Raw genomic sequence first — 16,046 nt, forward strand, 5'->3', positions numbered from 1 at the left:
GCTACCAACCGCTTCCGGTAACCATCAATGAGTTTCTTACAATGCTCTGCTGGAATTTTAGACCATTCTTCTTTGGCAAACTGCTCCAGGTCCCTGATATTTGAAGGGTGCCTTCTCCAAACTGCCATTTTTAGATCTCTCCACAGGTGGTCTATGGGATTCAGGTCTGGACTCATTGCTGGCCACCTTAGAAGTCTCCAGTGCTTTCTCTCAAACCATTTTCTAGTGCTTTTTGAAGTGTGTTTTGGGTCATTGTCCTGCTGGAAGACCCATGACCTCTGAGGCAGACCCAGCTTTCTCACACTGGGCCCTACATTATGCTGCAAAATTTGTTGGTAGTCTTCAGACTTCATAATGCCATGCACACAGTCAAGCAGTCCAGTGCCAGAGGCAGCAAAGCAACCCCAAAACATCAGGGAACCTCCGCCATGTTTGACTGTAGGGACCGTGTTCTTTTCTTTGAATGCCTCTTTTTTTCTCCTGTAAACTCTATGTTGATGCCTTTGCCCAAAAAGCTCTACTTTTGTCTCATCTCACCAGAGAACATTCTTCCAAAACGTTTTAGGCCTTTTCAGGTAAGTTTTGGCAAACTCCAGCCTGGCTTTTTAATGTCTCGGGGTAAGAAGTGGGGTCTTCCTGGGTCTCCTACCATACAGTCCCTTTTCATTCAGATGCCGATGGATAGTACAGGTTGACACTGTTGTACCCTCGGACTGCAGGGCAGCTTGAACTTGTTTGGATGTTAGTCGAGGTTCTTTATCCAACATCCGCACAATCTTGTGTTGAAATCTCTTGTCAATTTTTCTTTTCCGTCCACATCTAGGGAGGTTAGCCACAGTGCTATGGGCTTTAAACTTCTTGATGACACTGCGCACGGTAGACACAGGAACATTCAGGTCTTTGGAGATGGACTTGTAGCCTTGAGATTGCTCATGCTTCCTCACAATTTGGTTTCTCAAGTCCTCAGACAGTTGTTTGGTCTTCTTTCTTTTCTCCATGCTCAATGTGGTACACACAAGGACACAGGACAGAGGTTGAGTCAACTTTATTCCATGTCAACTGGCTGCAAGTGTGATTTAGTTATTGCCAACACCTGCTAGGTGCCACAGGTAAGTTACAGGTGCTGACAATTACACAAATTAGAGAAGCATCACATGATTTTTCGAACAGTGCCAATACTTTTGTCCACCCTCTTTTTTATGTTTGGTGTGGAATTATATCCCATTTGGCTTTAGGACAATTCTTTTTGTGTTTTTTCATTTAAGACAAATTAAATGAAGATAATAATACCAAAGAATTTGTGTTTGCAACCATTTTCAGGAAGAAACTGAGTATTATCTGACAGAATTGCAGGGGTGTCAATACTTTTGGCCACAGCTGTAAAATATATATATATACTGTGTGTGTGTATATATATATATATATATATATATATATATATATATATATAGTATACTTGCATAAGTAGAGATTGTATAACAGGATTGTATAACAGTATTTTTTATGTATAGTGAAAATTAAAATTTACTCCAGTAATAATATTTAGAATTATATTAAAGTCAATAAATATATGTATAAGATATTGAAATTATTTTGTTTCTGTATGAATATGATATTTAACTTTTTTCTTTAATTTTTCCTTAGAATTTTCATTTCAAAGCAGGACTTAATCGGAAAAAAATTCTCTTACATGGATTTATGTCTTTATTTACACAAGTTATAATAACTGCATGATTTCATATATTTAAAACTTAAAAAAATAATATTTATATATAACTGACTGAATCTAAACTTAATTTTCTGTGTGCTGCTAATTTTGTATCTTTACTGCATGGCATGACATGACAGTCACAGCAGGAGACATCTGAACTCTGTTATGATAATAAAAGAATTTTTGATTGCCCTCAACTTTTGCAAGTCAAAGGAATTTTTTTTAGGCCTAAGTTTAAGGGTTCAGTTACAGTTACAAAGCCTTGTACAAACGCATGCCTAATTATCTATGTAGTATTCTATCTATAAATGGTTTACAAAGTTTTATGTTATGTGTATTTGGGGGATATTCAAAGAAATATTAAGATATTAAATTCAATAGCTTACAATGTGCATTGCTAATTAGGATACAATAATTTGGGTTAATACACATGTATTCATACCTTTGTATGTGGAATCTGTGGTGTGAACGTATATTTGTCATAGTCTGAGTGACAGATGACAGATGAGGCATGTTAGAAACAAACCAAAAAAACCTTGTTTTTATGGGAAATAATACAAATCAGTTTAATTATTAGAATACTAAGATACAAAATGAAATATTATCTACACAACATATATTTCTATGTTTCTTTAGTAATTATTTATTGATTTAGTTAATTGTGGATAAGTGTAATCACATCCAAATGGTTTAAGAAAATCTACATTTAGATTAATTTTTTCCTAGGATAATTTTATGATATTCAATGATGGTTACATAGATGGGTACACATCTTCAGACAAATATATAGTGTAAAGAAAGCATAGAATTTACACAAATAATTTATAAAATAATTATTTTTAATTTTGTTTTTGACAAATGAATTATTTTATAAAACAATAGTTTTGGGTATTAAGGGGGAAATGTGTTTTTGATTACTTTATTAAATATTGATTTTTTTTAATGTCTAGTACAAGAATATTGCTTCATTAAATACAGCAATGATATGGTTCCATTGTAAGGGAAACATTTTTTAATTCTGAGTTATGTGCAAATATTTGTTCATTCATTCAATCATTCGTATATTTTTATTTTGGTTCATGGCTATACATTCTTATATATTATTGGTATATTAAATATATTCTATGAATAAAGTTTTAGTAATAAAGATGAAAACACTTGCTACATAAAAAACACACTGACACCTATGGGTTGAAAAAGGTAATTACACCTATGACATAAAAATGTTCTATCACATGAAGAATATAGTTAATGTATTATCATTTATTATTGGTTTATTATTCTAAACATGAATTCCATATTAATATTATGGTAATAATTATATGGATACTAGATGGTGGCCCGATTCTAACACATCTGGTATTCTAGAATACTGTATTTTTTGCTTTATAAGACGCTTCGGATTATAAGACGCACCACAAATTTTGAGGAGAAAAATAAGAAATTTTTTTTTTTAATAAAATGGTGGTGCTTCTTATAATCCTTGCATCTTATTGCTTACCCAGGTTGGTGGCTGCGGTGTAGCGGGGTCCCAGGGTCTCTGCTGGAGGAGGCAGGAGTGGGGTCTCAGTGCTGAAATCTCATCTCTCAAGATCTTGGTCCCGAGATCACATCTGCGCATGCGCCGGCGGTCATTTTTTTACCGGAACCACCGCACATACAGGGAACCGTGGAAATGCCGGGGCTCTGGCCTGTCGCAAAATGTCAGCAGAGCCCTGGGGTAGTGCCGGACACACACGCAGCACCGCTTGGCTTCGGAGGCACCCGTAGCACCGGCCAGCAACCGCCGAACAACCGGACACCGCCTGATCATGGCCTATGGTAAGGCATGTTCGCTTTGTATGTGCCGGACTGCGCTTGTCTCTCTCTCATCTCCCGACGGGGCGTGCGTCATTCCTGGCGCTGATTGGTCGCGGCCAGCTGGGCGCGACCATTCAGCGACCTGGGATTTCCGTTACAGACAGAGAATAAGACAATTATATAGTAGATTATTGATTGCTATGGAATGCTGTGATATTGTAGGTTAGGAAAATTAACAGATTTGGTATAGAATAGAGAATGAAGACATCAAGCAAGATATTGGAATTATGTTAATAAAGACTTTTCATATTTCTACATTCAATTGATTCTTAAAATTTTCAAGAAGAAAATGCTATTCAGAAGTTCCAGAAGGTAACACTGATATGATTTCTGAGTAATAATAGACCGTGTCAATCACAATTCATTTCACCACTGACAACCATATGAGCAATATCCACCACTGACAACCATGATTGCAATATCTAACCTTACAACCAGAGGACGATGATCCTATGATGCTGAGATGAACTGTGTTATCATGTTTTTATCAAGTTCCAATGGTTTCCTATCACCTATAAAGCTTCAATGAAACCTGGACAACAATAAGGTAAATGTCAGGAAACTACGACCCTGACATGTGTCCTGTGCATTAGGGCTAATGACTGGTTATGGTGCTATGTTTAGCAAGGAAGAGTTATTTTAACCCTTGCTTTGCTGACCAAAGACGTCACACCTGTTCCAAAACCAGTGCGGATGATATGGAAGGATTCCAGAAATATCCAAGGCAAGCCAGTGTAAGTCCAGGTCTTTAAAGGTGACACTGCACAGATAAAGCTAAAGTTCATCTATGAACTTTGTTTTCTTATCAACATTTGAATTTACGGACTTTGATTGACACACGGTCTCTACAATATCGACATGCTATTTTAAAAGAATTATAAGATAAAGACTTTGTTTTAAAAGAACCAAGAAGAAGACAGAAGACATCAAAATGAACATCAGATGATGTTGACTGGACCTGAGATGCTTCAATTTAGATTTAGGAAATTATAATTATATATTTTATATGCATATTGGTCACGACTTACCATAACATGAATTCACATCATTATGTTATTGAATACGTATAACAATAATCTGATATTATTATTATTATTAAGGATATTATATTATTTTTCCAAAGAAGAAGAAAAGAAGAAAGAAGATATTATTATCCTAAAGATGAACTTATCTACTTTGAGGGTTCCAATTGATGTATGTCACCATGAAAAGGGGAATTGTTAAATATTAATTATTTAATTTATATTCTTATTACACTCAGTTCTGTACCGAGCACATTGCTTTTAGCTGACAGGTTATTTCTGTATTTAGCTTATGGTAAAATGTCAACACCATATAGAGAGAACATGTGCTCTGTGAGATGTATATAACCACATGACCCAAAGGAGAAGGGGGGCTTATCTCAACATTTTCCATAACAAGTATTTAGCGCCCAGCAAAAACCCTCACCCTTGTTAGGATTTTGACACTGGCTATAGCAGCATGGCACACGTTAACGCTGGTGATCTAGTAGTGGCGGATGATAAGACATGGATGAAGGCCTGATTCAAAGCTATGCCAAATTTAAAGGAGTGGGTCTCCTAGACTTGTCCAATTTAAAGGAGCAGGTCTCCTAGTCTTGGAAGGCCCACACATTAAGTATTAACACCTTGCAAAACTGTAACATGGTTTCCTGCCTTGCAGTCAATGCATAAGAAAACATAATGGGAGTACAAAATGTATAATGTGAAGTGGATTTTCCTGTGCCCATCCAGTATGTGGGTTCAAAGGCTTATTGAGGTGCACATGACTTGGTAGCAGGGCAGACCATGCAGTCAATACATAAGAAAAGAGTTTGGGATTACGAAATGAATAATGTGAAGTGGATTTTACGGTGGCCATCCAGTACGTGGCTGGAAAAGCTTATTGGGGTGCATGTAACTTTGGGGAAGGCCAGGCCTTGCATTCAATGCAGCCTTTTTTTTGGAAGCCCTCCTGGACCTCTCGTGAAAGGGGTATTGGGGTGCGTCATAATTCATGGCAGCCCATCCACTCACTGCATAGACAATAACAGTTTAGGAGACCCACTGTTTAATAATGGCCCTTTAACCCCTTCCCGACCCATGACGCCTACGTAGGCGTCATGAAATCTCATGCCAATGCGACCCATGACACCTCCTGCGGGTCGGGTGACCGGGGTCCGCTGCCACTAGATCACCAGCATTAATGTGTTCCGTGCTGCTACAGCCAGTGTCGAAATCCTAACAAGGGTGGGGTTTTTTGCTGGGCATTAAATACTTGTTATGGAAAAGGTTGAGGGCGGTGTACCCCACAGGGGAAAATGGGTCACATAACGGTTAAATACTGTGTATATGCACCTTTTTAAAGGAGTAAATGGATGGTGTTTGATGTGACCTATGATGGGTTAAAAAAGGCGCTTCCTAATGTAGAAAATAGAGAGCACCTGACGTTATAATTCATATGGCTTGGACTGACATTTATGATGACTGGAAGTCATGTGTTAATTGTTTTTTGTTGAGAGGTATCTATGTGCAACTGCGGAGAAGATCTGCAGATTGTAATCAATTCTAAGTCCGGACGCCGCTGACAGGCTGAGCGCGCATGCGCAAGGTGTTCTCTGTGTCATAGTTGCCTGGATGCCAGGAACAGAGTGAAGGCGCATGCGCAGTGCACGCATCTATGTTCCAGTGTGGCTCACAGGCCGGAAACATCAAAGGTGGTGCACGGTATAAAAGATAGGTAGGTGAGCAGCCTCTTTGAGGGCATTTTGGAGCATGAAGGCACTAATTCAGATCTTAGAACTCCCCTGATGAGCTTGACTATAGCGAAACTCGTTGGGAGAAGGAAGCAGTGTGCTTATGGAGGGACCCATCGCTGTTAATAGATTGGGCGAGATCCTTCCTTGATACATGCCATTTTTTATGCAAACTCTAAGAAGGGGGTAATGGATATGGATGATGTGTGTCCTCTTGGGTAATAAGACACATATATTAATAGGAAACCCCTGTTTGCTTTGTTATGCAGCCCATTTTGGATTTATCTATTTGTGCTGCTGTATGGTCTATGGGACCTGTGCATGTTTACATTGAGTGAATAGAGGGTAAATGCAATATTTTTTCTCTATGGAGTACAATTCTCCTTATACCATAGACTATTTTTAGCATTCCTAAGGGAGTATATCCTATGACTCAGAAATTAGAAGAATGCTGTGATAGGCACCAATAGCTTCAAACTTAAGGGCGTTTTACACATAGCGATATCGCTAGCAATATCGCTAAAACGTCACTGGTCAGGATCGCTGTGTGTGAAAGGTGAGTATCGTGCGCTGCGTCGCTGCTGCATCGCTGTGAGATCTTTCTGTGTGAAAGCTCACTAGCGATCATTTAGCGATGCACCAGCGTTCCTGACCGGGTCGTATCGCTGGTCGGATCGCTGGTGCATCGCTAAATGTAAAAGGGCCTTTAGACTGCTTTGTGTAAAGGATAATTGTGAGATATATTCCTGAGCATTGTCACTTGTGATAAGCTTCTTAAGGAGGCTGGGTGTCCTTGGTATCGCATAGACATTGAATACATGCAATTCTCTGTGTTTGTTTGTCTTTTGTCCCATGTGCACTTTTTATCAGGAACTGATGTTCCTTTTTTAACATATTTTGAATAAAGTTTATTAGTTTTATTATTTCCATATATTCTACTAGCTTGCTGCTATGTATTTTTCTGGCTGGTACATCACTTACTATTTTGTGGGTGTCTAATTTCTCCTGTTACCCTTGGGAAAATCAAAAATTGGGGACTAAAAAATGATTTTCGTAGAAAAAAAATGATTTTTTATTTTCATGGCTCTGCGTTATAAACTTCTGTGAAGCACTTGGGGTTCAAAGTGCTCACCAGACATCTAGATAAGTTCCTTGGGAGGTCTAGTTTCCAAAATGGGGTCACTTGTGGGGGGTTTCTACTGTTTAGGCACATCAGGGGCTCTGCAAATGTAACGCCCACAGACCATTCCATCAAAGTATGCATTTCAAAACGTCACGACTTCCATTCCAAGCCCCGACGTGTGCCCAAACAATAGTTCCCCCCCACATATGGGGTACCAGTGTACTCAGGACAAACTGGACAATAACTTTTTAAAAATTACGGGCTAAAACCTCATTTTTGAGGAAAAAAAGATTTTTTATTTTCACGGCTGTGCGTTATAAACTTCTGTGAAGTACTTGGGGGTTCAAAGAGCTCACCACACATCTAGATAAGTTCCTTGGTGTGGGGTCTAGTTTCCAAAATGGGGTCACTTGTGGGGAGTTTCTACTGTTTAGGCGCATCAGGGGCTCTGCAAACGTAACATGATGCCCGCAGACCATTCCATCAAGTCGGTATTTCAAAACATCACTACTTCCCTTTACTTTTGTGGTCCAATTTCTCCTGTTAGCCTTGTGAAAATAAAAAATAGCGGGCTAAAAAAATCATTTTTGAGGAAAAAAATGATTTTTTATTTTCACTGCTCTGCGTTATAAACTTCTGTGAAGCACTTGGGGGTTCAAAGTGCTCACTACACATCTAGAAAAGTTCCTTAAGGGGTCTAGTTTCCAAAATGGTATCACTTATGGGTTTTGTCTCACTGTTTAGGCACACAGGGGCTCCCCAAATGCGACATGGTGTCCACTAATGATCGGAGCTAATTTTCCATTCAAAAAGTCAAATAGCGCTCCATCCCTTGTGGGCCCTGCTGTGTGCCCAAACAGTGGTTTATGACCACATATGAGGTATTGTACTCAGAAGAAATTGCCCAACAAATTTTAGGATCCATTTTATCCTGTTGCCCATGTGAAAATGAAAAAACTGAGGCTAAAACAAAATTTTTGTGAAAAAAATGTACTTTTTTTTACGGATCAATTTGTGAAGCACCTTGGGGTTCAAAGTGCTCACTATGCATCAAGATAAGTTCCTTGGGTGGTCTAGTTTCCAAAATGCGGTCACTTGTGGGGGAGCTCCAATGTTTAGGCACACAGTTGCTCTCCAAACGTGACATGGCAACCGCTAAATATTCCAGCATATTTTCCATTAAAAAGTCAAATGGCGCTCCTTCCCTTTTGAGCCCTGCTGTGCGCCCAAACAGTGGTTTATGACCACAAATGAGGTATTGTACTCAGGAGAAATTGCCCAACAAATTTTAGGATCCATTTTATCCTGTTGCCCATATGAAAATGAAAAAATTGATGCTAAAATAAAATTTTTGTTGGAAAAATTAAAATGTCCATTTTTTCCTTCCACGTTGCTTTAGCTCTTGTGAAGCACCTGAAGGGCTAATAATATTCTTGAATGTAGTTTTGAGTTTTGTCACACACCACATGGCCAGCTAGGGTTGTGGATTTCACAGTGAATGCATTTGTATTGGTTGAAAGAAATGTTAAAGTTGAAAAACGCTTCAAAAACGCTGCGTCTGAACATAGCCCAAGTGGTGGAGGAACATTTTGGTCTGGGGTTAATTATTTTGCCTTATGTGCAAGTCATTAACCTGGAAAAGATGTACCTTAACATATTTCCCAGCAAAATCCGTTTTGGTTTAGTTTTGGTATGTTTTTTGGTGCACTGGTAAAAATGGCTTGGAACTCTGACAACATTGGCTAAAGTTGTGAATTAGGAGTAAGAAATGCTTCCAGGGGTGATCCCCATGATGTCCCCGTGTCATTTGAGCAGTGTTTCCATCATTTTCAGTCATTTTTAGACCTTAAAATGACCCCGGGGGGATTGCGGTAAAAATGCTTGGGTCTCCCATAGACTTACATTGGGTTTGTTGTTCTGTCTGAGTACCCGAGTTTTGGGAGTATTCCAACTTGCTCAACCCGAGCAAAGAGCACCCAAGCATTTTAGTGCTCGCTCATCACTATTTTTAATGTGTTTAAGTGGCCACTGTAAGTTGGAAGTGAGATGTTCGAGACAGGTACAGTTCAGGTGTACTAGAATCTGTAATAGTTATGAGGTTTTTAATGGACATATGAATCATCTCTCTATTCATAGTCATTGTGAATGATAGTGGAATTTTTATATAATGTAAAAGTATCTGTAAGGGAAATGATAAAGGGGCATAAAAGTGCTGATAAAATTGGTGAAGTGGCTTGATTTGGAGTGTAGGGGAGATAGGAGAAGCCATTTACCAGAAGAAAGATGTAACTGTGAGAGAGAATCTACTAAAGTTATTAACATGGCGAACGATTCGCACAAATTGAAACAAACATTGTTCAGTTCAACAGGATTTGCAGATTTCAGGCATTTGACTCAAATTCAATTTATGGCAAATCGATTTCTTTATCTTTATACAACAGGTAGAAAGGTAATAAGGTTTTCCTGGTGAAAACCTGTAACCCACTCAGTTTCTAAGCCAGTGCAGAGCAATGTCTTTCAAGTAGCTAGGTGACAACAGGATGGATTGGAGATATTTATCACAAGGTCAGGTTATGTATGGGTCATGGACTTCCCAGCCATGCTTAAAACTGAGAATGTTAGATACAAATCTTGTTTAGGACATTAAGATTTACAAAATGGAAAAGCATAGGGAAGTCTTGCAGAAAGGAGTAAAAGTACATGAAAAAGAACATCATTTTTGAATGTGAAGAGTATGAGTGGATTTAGAAGAAGATAAAAGCAGAGAGGTGCAGTTGTGGCCAAAATTATTGACACCCCTGCAATTTTGTCAGATAATACTCAGTTTCTTCCTGAAAATGATTGCAAACACAAATTCTTTGGTATTATTATCTTCATTTAATTTGTCTTAAATGAAAAAACACAAAAGAGAATGAAGCAAAAAGCAAAACATTGATCATTTCACACAAAACTCCAAAAATGGGCCAGACAAAAGTATTGGCACCCTCAGCCTAATACTTGGTTGTACAACCTTTAGCAAAAATAACTGCGACCAACCGCTTCCGGTAACCATCAATGAGTTTCTTACAATGCTCTGCTGGAATTTTAGACCATTCTTCTTTGGCAAACTGCTCCAGGTCCCTGATATTTGAAGGGTGCCTTCTCCAAACGGCCATTTTTAGATCTCTCCACAGGTGTTCTATGGGATTCAGGTCTGGACTCATTGCTGGCCACCTTAGAAGTCTCCAGTGCTTTCTCTCAAACCATTTTCTAGTGCTTTTTGAAGTGTGTTTTGGGTCATTGTCCTGCTGGAAGACCCATGACCTCTGAGGGAGACCAACCTTTCTCACACTGGGCCCTACATTATGCTGCAAAATTTGTTGGTAGTCTTCAGACTTCATAATGCCATGCATACAGTCAAACTCTATGTTGATGCCTGACCAGAGAACATTCTTCCAAAACGTTTTAGGCTTTTTCAGGTAAGTTTTGGCAAACTCCAGCCTGGCTTTTTTATGTCTCGGGGTAAGAAGTTGGGTCTTCCTGGGTCTCCTACCATACAGTCTCTTTTCATTCAGACGCCGACGGATAGTACGGGTTGACACTGTTGTACCCTCGGACTGCAGGGCAGCTTGAACTTGTTTGGATGTTAGTCGCGGTTCTTTATCCAACATCCGCACAATCTTGCATTGAAATCTCTTGTCAATTTTTCTTTTCCGTCCACATCTAGGGAGGTTAGCCACAGTGCCATGGGCTTTAAACTTCTTGATGACACTGCACACGGTAGACACAGGAACATTCAGGTCTTTGGAGATGGACTTGCAGCCTTGAGATTGCTCATGCTTCCTCACAATTTGGTTTCTCAAGTCCTCAGACAGTTCTTTGGTCTTCTTTCTTTTCTCCATGCTCAATGTGGTACACACAAGGACACAGGACATAGGTTGAGTCAACTTTAATCCATGTCAACTGGCTGCAAGTGTGATTTAGTTATTGCCAACACCTGTTAGGTGCCACAGGTAAGTTACAGGTGCTGTTAATTACACAAATTAGAGAAGCATCACATGATTTTTTGAACAGTGCCAATACTTTTGTCCACCCTCTTTTTTATGTTTGGTGTGGAATTATATCCCATTTGGCTTTAGGACAATTCTTTTTGTGTTTTTTCATTTAAGACAAATTAAATGAAGATAATAATAACAAAGAATTTGTGTTTGCAATAATTTTCAGGAAGAAACTGAGTATTATCTGACAAAATTGCAGGGGTATCAATACTTTTGGCCACGACTGTATGATGGTAATAAATTATGAAGAGCTCTCTGGACAAGAAATAGAGCTTCAATGTGTTCATTTAATAAGTATATTTAAATATAGAAAAGTTTTGGTTTGCAGCATTATTGTAGAAATTTCTGTAGTCTGTGATATGTATTTTTTGAGGACTAATGTTGCTAAATAATCTCGAACGTGGACACTTTTGATGAGAGTTGCTGATAAAAATTACTCATACAAATTTATAGGTGCATGACAATCACAAACAGCATATGAATAATATCCATGAGCAATTATTGAGCTGTTAATATTGTAATAGTTGGGAGAAGCCTTAAAACTATATTTTTTGCTAGCATATGAAAAAATTGTACATGGTAAAATTTACACACTGACGAAACACTGATGAAAATCTGATCTAGCACACTGATAAAAAAAATCAATATACTTTTTTCATATAGAAAGCAATCAAAACTAGTTCAAATTGCATCAGTTCAAACTCTTAAATGCCGCTGTCAAACATGACAACGGCATTTAAAATGCTCCCAAATTGGTAGCACTAGCGGTCTGAAAGGAGCCCTTCAGCTCTCCATGCAACATGATCATAGGGTGCTGGAAAATGCGATCTTTAAAAGGGTACTATCAAATTAGTAAATTGCCTTAGTTTGTTAGACAGCATGAAAATAAGAAATTTTGCAATTTATTTGATGTTTTCTATTTACTGTCATCCTACTGCTATGAGAGCTTTTATCTTTCATAGTGTACTGCAAGTTTTCTGTCTCTGCTCATAACCTTGGCCGAGTTTGTGCTGTAGTTACATTTGAGCCAATTCATTTACGTGCACATCTTCCTCCCCATCCTCTCAGTTTCTGACAAGCTGCTGTTATATATCTTGCAAAATCACCTTTGGCTTCTGCCATAGCAGTTCTTCTAATCACTGCTCTCTTTCCAGAGCCATGAGATTATTCAAATTCACAGATATCTCTATGTGTAAATATAGTGATAGCAGTGTACACTTTAAAACTAATGACTTATAGCGTAATGTGTAACAGCAGAACTTGTGTTGAGCTTTATAGTTCCAATAATACTGCAATTTTAAAACTCAACAGATCTGTCACTCGCTGAGGAGTGCCTGCACTGCCAGTAACCAAGAAGTAAGATGTCTATAAAGAGACTACATAGATCTGACCTGGTAAAGAAACAACTTGAAAATACACCTTTAACCCCTTTACCCCCAAGGGTGGTTTCCATGTTAATTACCAGGCCAATTTTTACAATTCTGACCACTGTCCCTTTATGAGGTAATAACTCTGGAACGCTTCCACGGATCCCGGTGATTCTGAAATTGTTTTCTCGTGACATATTGTAATTTGTGACAGTGGTAAAATTTATTTGATATGATTTGCATTTATTTGTGAAAAAAACGGAAATTTGGCAAAAATTTTAAAAATGTTCCAATTTTCTAACTTTGAATTTTCATGCCGTTAAATCACAGAGATATGTCACACAAAACACTTAATAAGTAACATTTCCCACATGATAACTTTACATCAGCCCTTTTGAATATGACCGACCCATTTCGCTCAACTCTAATACCCCGATTTGACAGACATTCATATCAAGTTAAGCTACATCAGGGTCCATTTCTGCAAGTCAGCCATAGCTGCCGCTGCTCTGGAAGTGCTGCAGCAATGCATACAAGTGCCTGTTCACTGTCCGGTGTGCAACATGTCCACACTCTGAAATTCCACACTGCACAGGCTGATGAGACTTTGTGAGTGAAGGTGGAGTGGGTGGAGGTGGCGCTGGATTTTAGCCAGTGCTGAGTTTTAAGGGGGCCCATAAATGTTGCCAGTATGGGGCCCTGGAATTGTTGTTGGCAGCCCTGCCTACACAAGTTCCTTCTCCTTCTCATCCTCCATCTCTGATTTGTTTTTTTTAAAGCACGTCGTCCCCATCAATGGGAAGCTGGAAACTCTGCAACACTGTCTTGGTGAAGACAGATCTGTGGTTCTCGTCACTGAACCTACAACCAAGCATGATTGTGTGTGATAATGGGTGTAAACTGGTGGTGGCTGTGAAGGTTGGCCAACTCACATACGTAGTTTAGTGGTTTCTGAAAACCTACCCAGATTTGCCAGAGCTTTTGGTCAAGGTTCTCCGCATCAGCACTCATTTCCACAAGTCAGCAACAGCTGCTGCAGCTTTGGTAGTGCTGCAGCAGTGCATGCAAGTGCCATCTCACTGACTGGTGTAGGAGGTAACAATGTGCTGGAACTCCACACTGCACATTCTGGCAAGGCTTGATGAGCAGCATAGGCTAGTTGTGGAATACCAGTTCTAACACGCCCATTGGTAAAATGGTCAGCCTCCACACATAACAACTGAAGAGTGGGCTTGAATGTCTGACATTTGTGCAGTTCTCCAAGATTTTGAGGACTCCAGAAAGATGGCGATCAGCAATAATGCCATAGTCAGCACAACGATCGCACTTCTGTGGCTACTTAAACAGTCGCTGCTCACAATTAAACATGAAGCTTTATACGTGGACCAGGTGGAGATGGAAGAAGACATTAGACATGGAGCTTCTACTCAGCCCAGCCTAAAGTCAACTGCTCAGTGTAGATTGGGTATCTATGATTAGGTGAAGGCTGAGTTCTAGGAGGAGGAGGAGGAACATGAGCTGGTGGTTATCACAACAGAGGCTACTACTCACACAACCTTTGTCACGTCACTCCTATGTTAATTGGCTGAGGAGGAGAATGAGGAAGAAGAGGAGGAGGAAATAGAAAGTCATCATTATCATGTAGATGGGGAAATGTTTGATGTAGGGAGCTTGAAACATATGGCTGACTTTATATACCAGTGCCTTTTCCGTTAACCTTGCGCTATTTTTATCTTGGCCAAAAAAAAGTACTGGATGTTTATCCTGCTAGACCTATAAGGAGAACCTTTCATCTCTACTTCCTGATGTGGAGAGGTCTTCTAAAATGGTGGTATACCAAATGTCCATTGTGGAAAATATGTTAAAAAATTTCCCATCAGACAAAGCTAGCAGCAGGGGGCAAGCTTCCTCTTTGCCCAGCCAAAGAAGAGAAGCGTGGAAGGCACACAGTCGAAGCAGAGGTACACTGTCTAAGGCCTGTTTCACACTTGCTTTTTTTTGCAGCGCGTTTTTCCCGCAAAAAAACGCATTGAAAAAACGCATACAAAAGCATACAACTGCTGCGTTTTTTTCAAGCATTTTTATGAGCATGCATGAAAAAAACGCCACGTTTTTATGCGTTTTTAGAGCGTTTTTACCGCGTTTGCGTTTTTTCCAACATTAGGTGGCCCCTCACACTAACCCAAACCATGACTTTACTAACCCTAACCCTGACCCTAACCCTAACCCTGACCCTAACCCTAACCCTAACCCTAACCCTTAACCAAACCATACTTAACCCTAACCCTGACCCTAACCCTAACCCTAACCCTGACCCTAACCCTAACCCTAACCCTGACCCTAACCCTAACCCTAACCCTGACCCTAACCCTAACCCTGACCCTAACCCTAACCCTAACCCTAACCCTGACCCTTAACCAAACCATACTTAACCCTAACCCTGACCCTAACCCTAACCCTTACCCTAACCCTGACCCTAACCCTAACCCTAACCCTGACCCTAACCCTAACCCTAACCCTAACCCTGACCCTAACCCTTAACCAAACCATACTTAACCCTGACCCTAACCCTAACCCTGACCCTAACCCTAACCCTAACCCTGACCCTAACCCTAACCCTAACCCTGACCCTAACCCTTAACCAAACCATACTTAACCCTAACCCTGACCCTAACCCTAACCCTAACCCTAACCCTGACCCTAACCCTAACCCTGACCCTAACCCTAACCCTAACCCTAACCCTGACCCTAACCCTTAACCAAATCATACTTAACCCTAACCCTGACCCTAACCCTAACCCTGACCCTAACCCTAACCCTGACCCTAACCCTAACCCTGACCCTAACCCTTAACCAAACCATACTTAACCCTGACCCTAACCCTAACCCTGACCCTAACCCTAACCCTTAACCAAACCATACTTAACCCTAACCCTGACCCTAACCCCAACCCTAACCCTGACCCTGACCCTAACCCTAACCCTAAACCCCCTTAACTAACCCTAACTCTAACCCAAACCCCTAAATTCCATGGTTAACAAAAAAAAACGCATGTGCAAAAAAACGCATACATAAGCATGCCAATGCGCACATATGCGCACCCATAGACTTATATTGGGTGTCTTGCTGTAAAAAAATGCATTGCGCGCGCATGCGTTTTTTTGAGGCAAATCGGACGCACAAAAAATGCAAC

This window comes from Dendrobates tinctorius, unplaced genomic scaffold (assembly GCF_039654945.1).
Source record: "Dendrobates tinctorius isolate UK_male_01 unplaced genomic scaffold, ASM3965494v1 ptg000028l, whole genome shotgun sequence".
In the NCBI taxonomy this organism is placed as follows: Eukaryota; Metazoa; Chordata; class Amphibia; order Anura; family Dendrobatidae; genus Dendrobates; species Dendrobates tinctorius.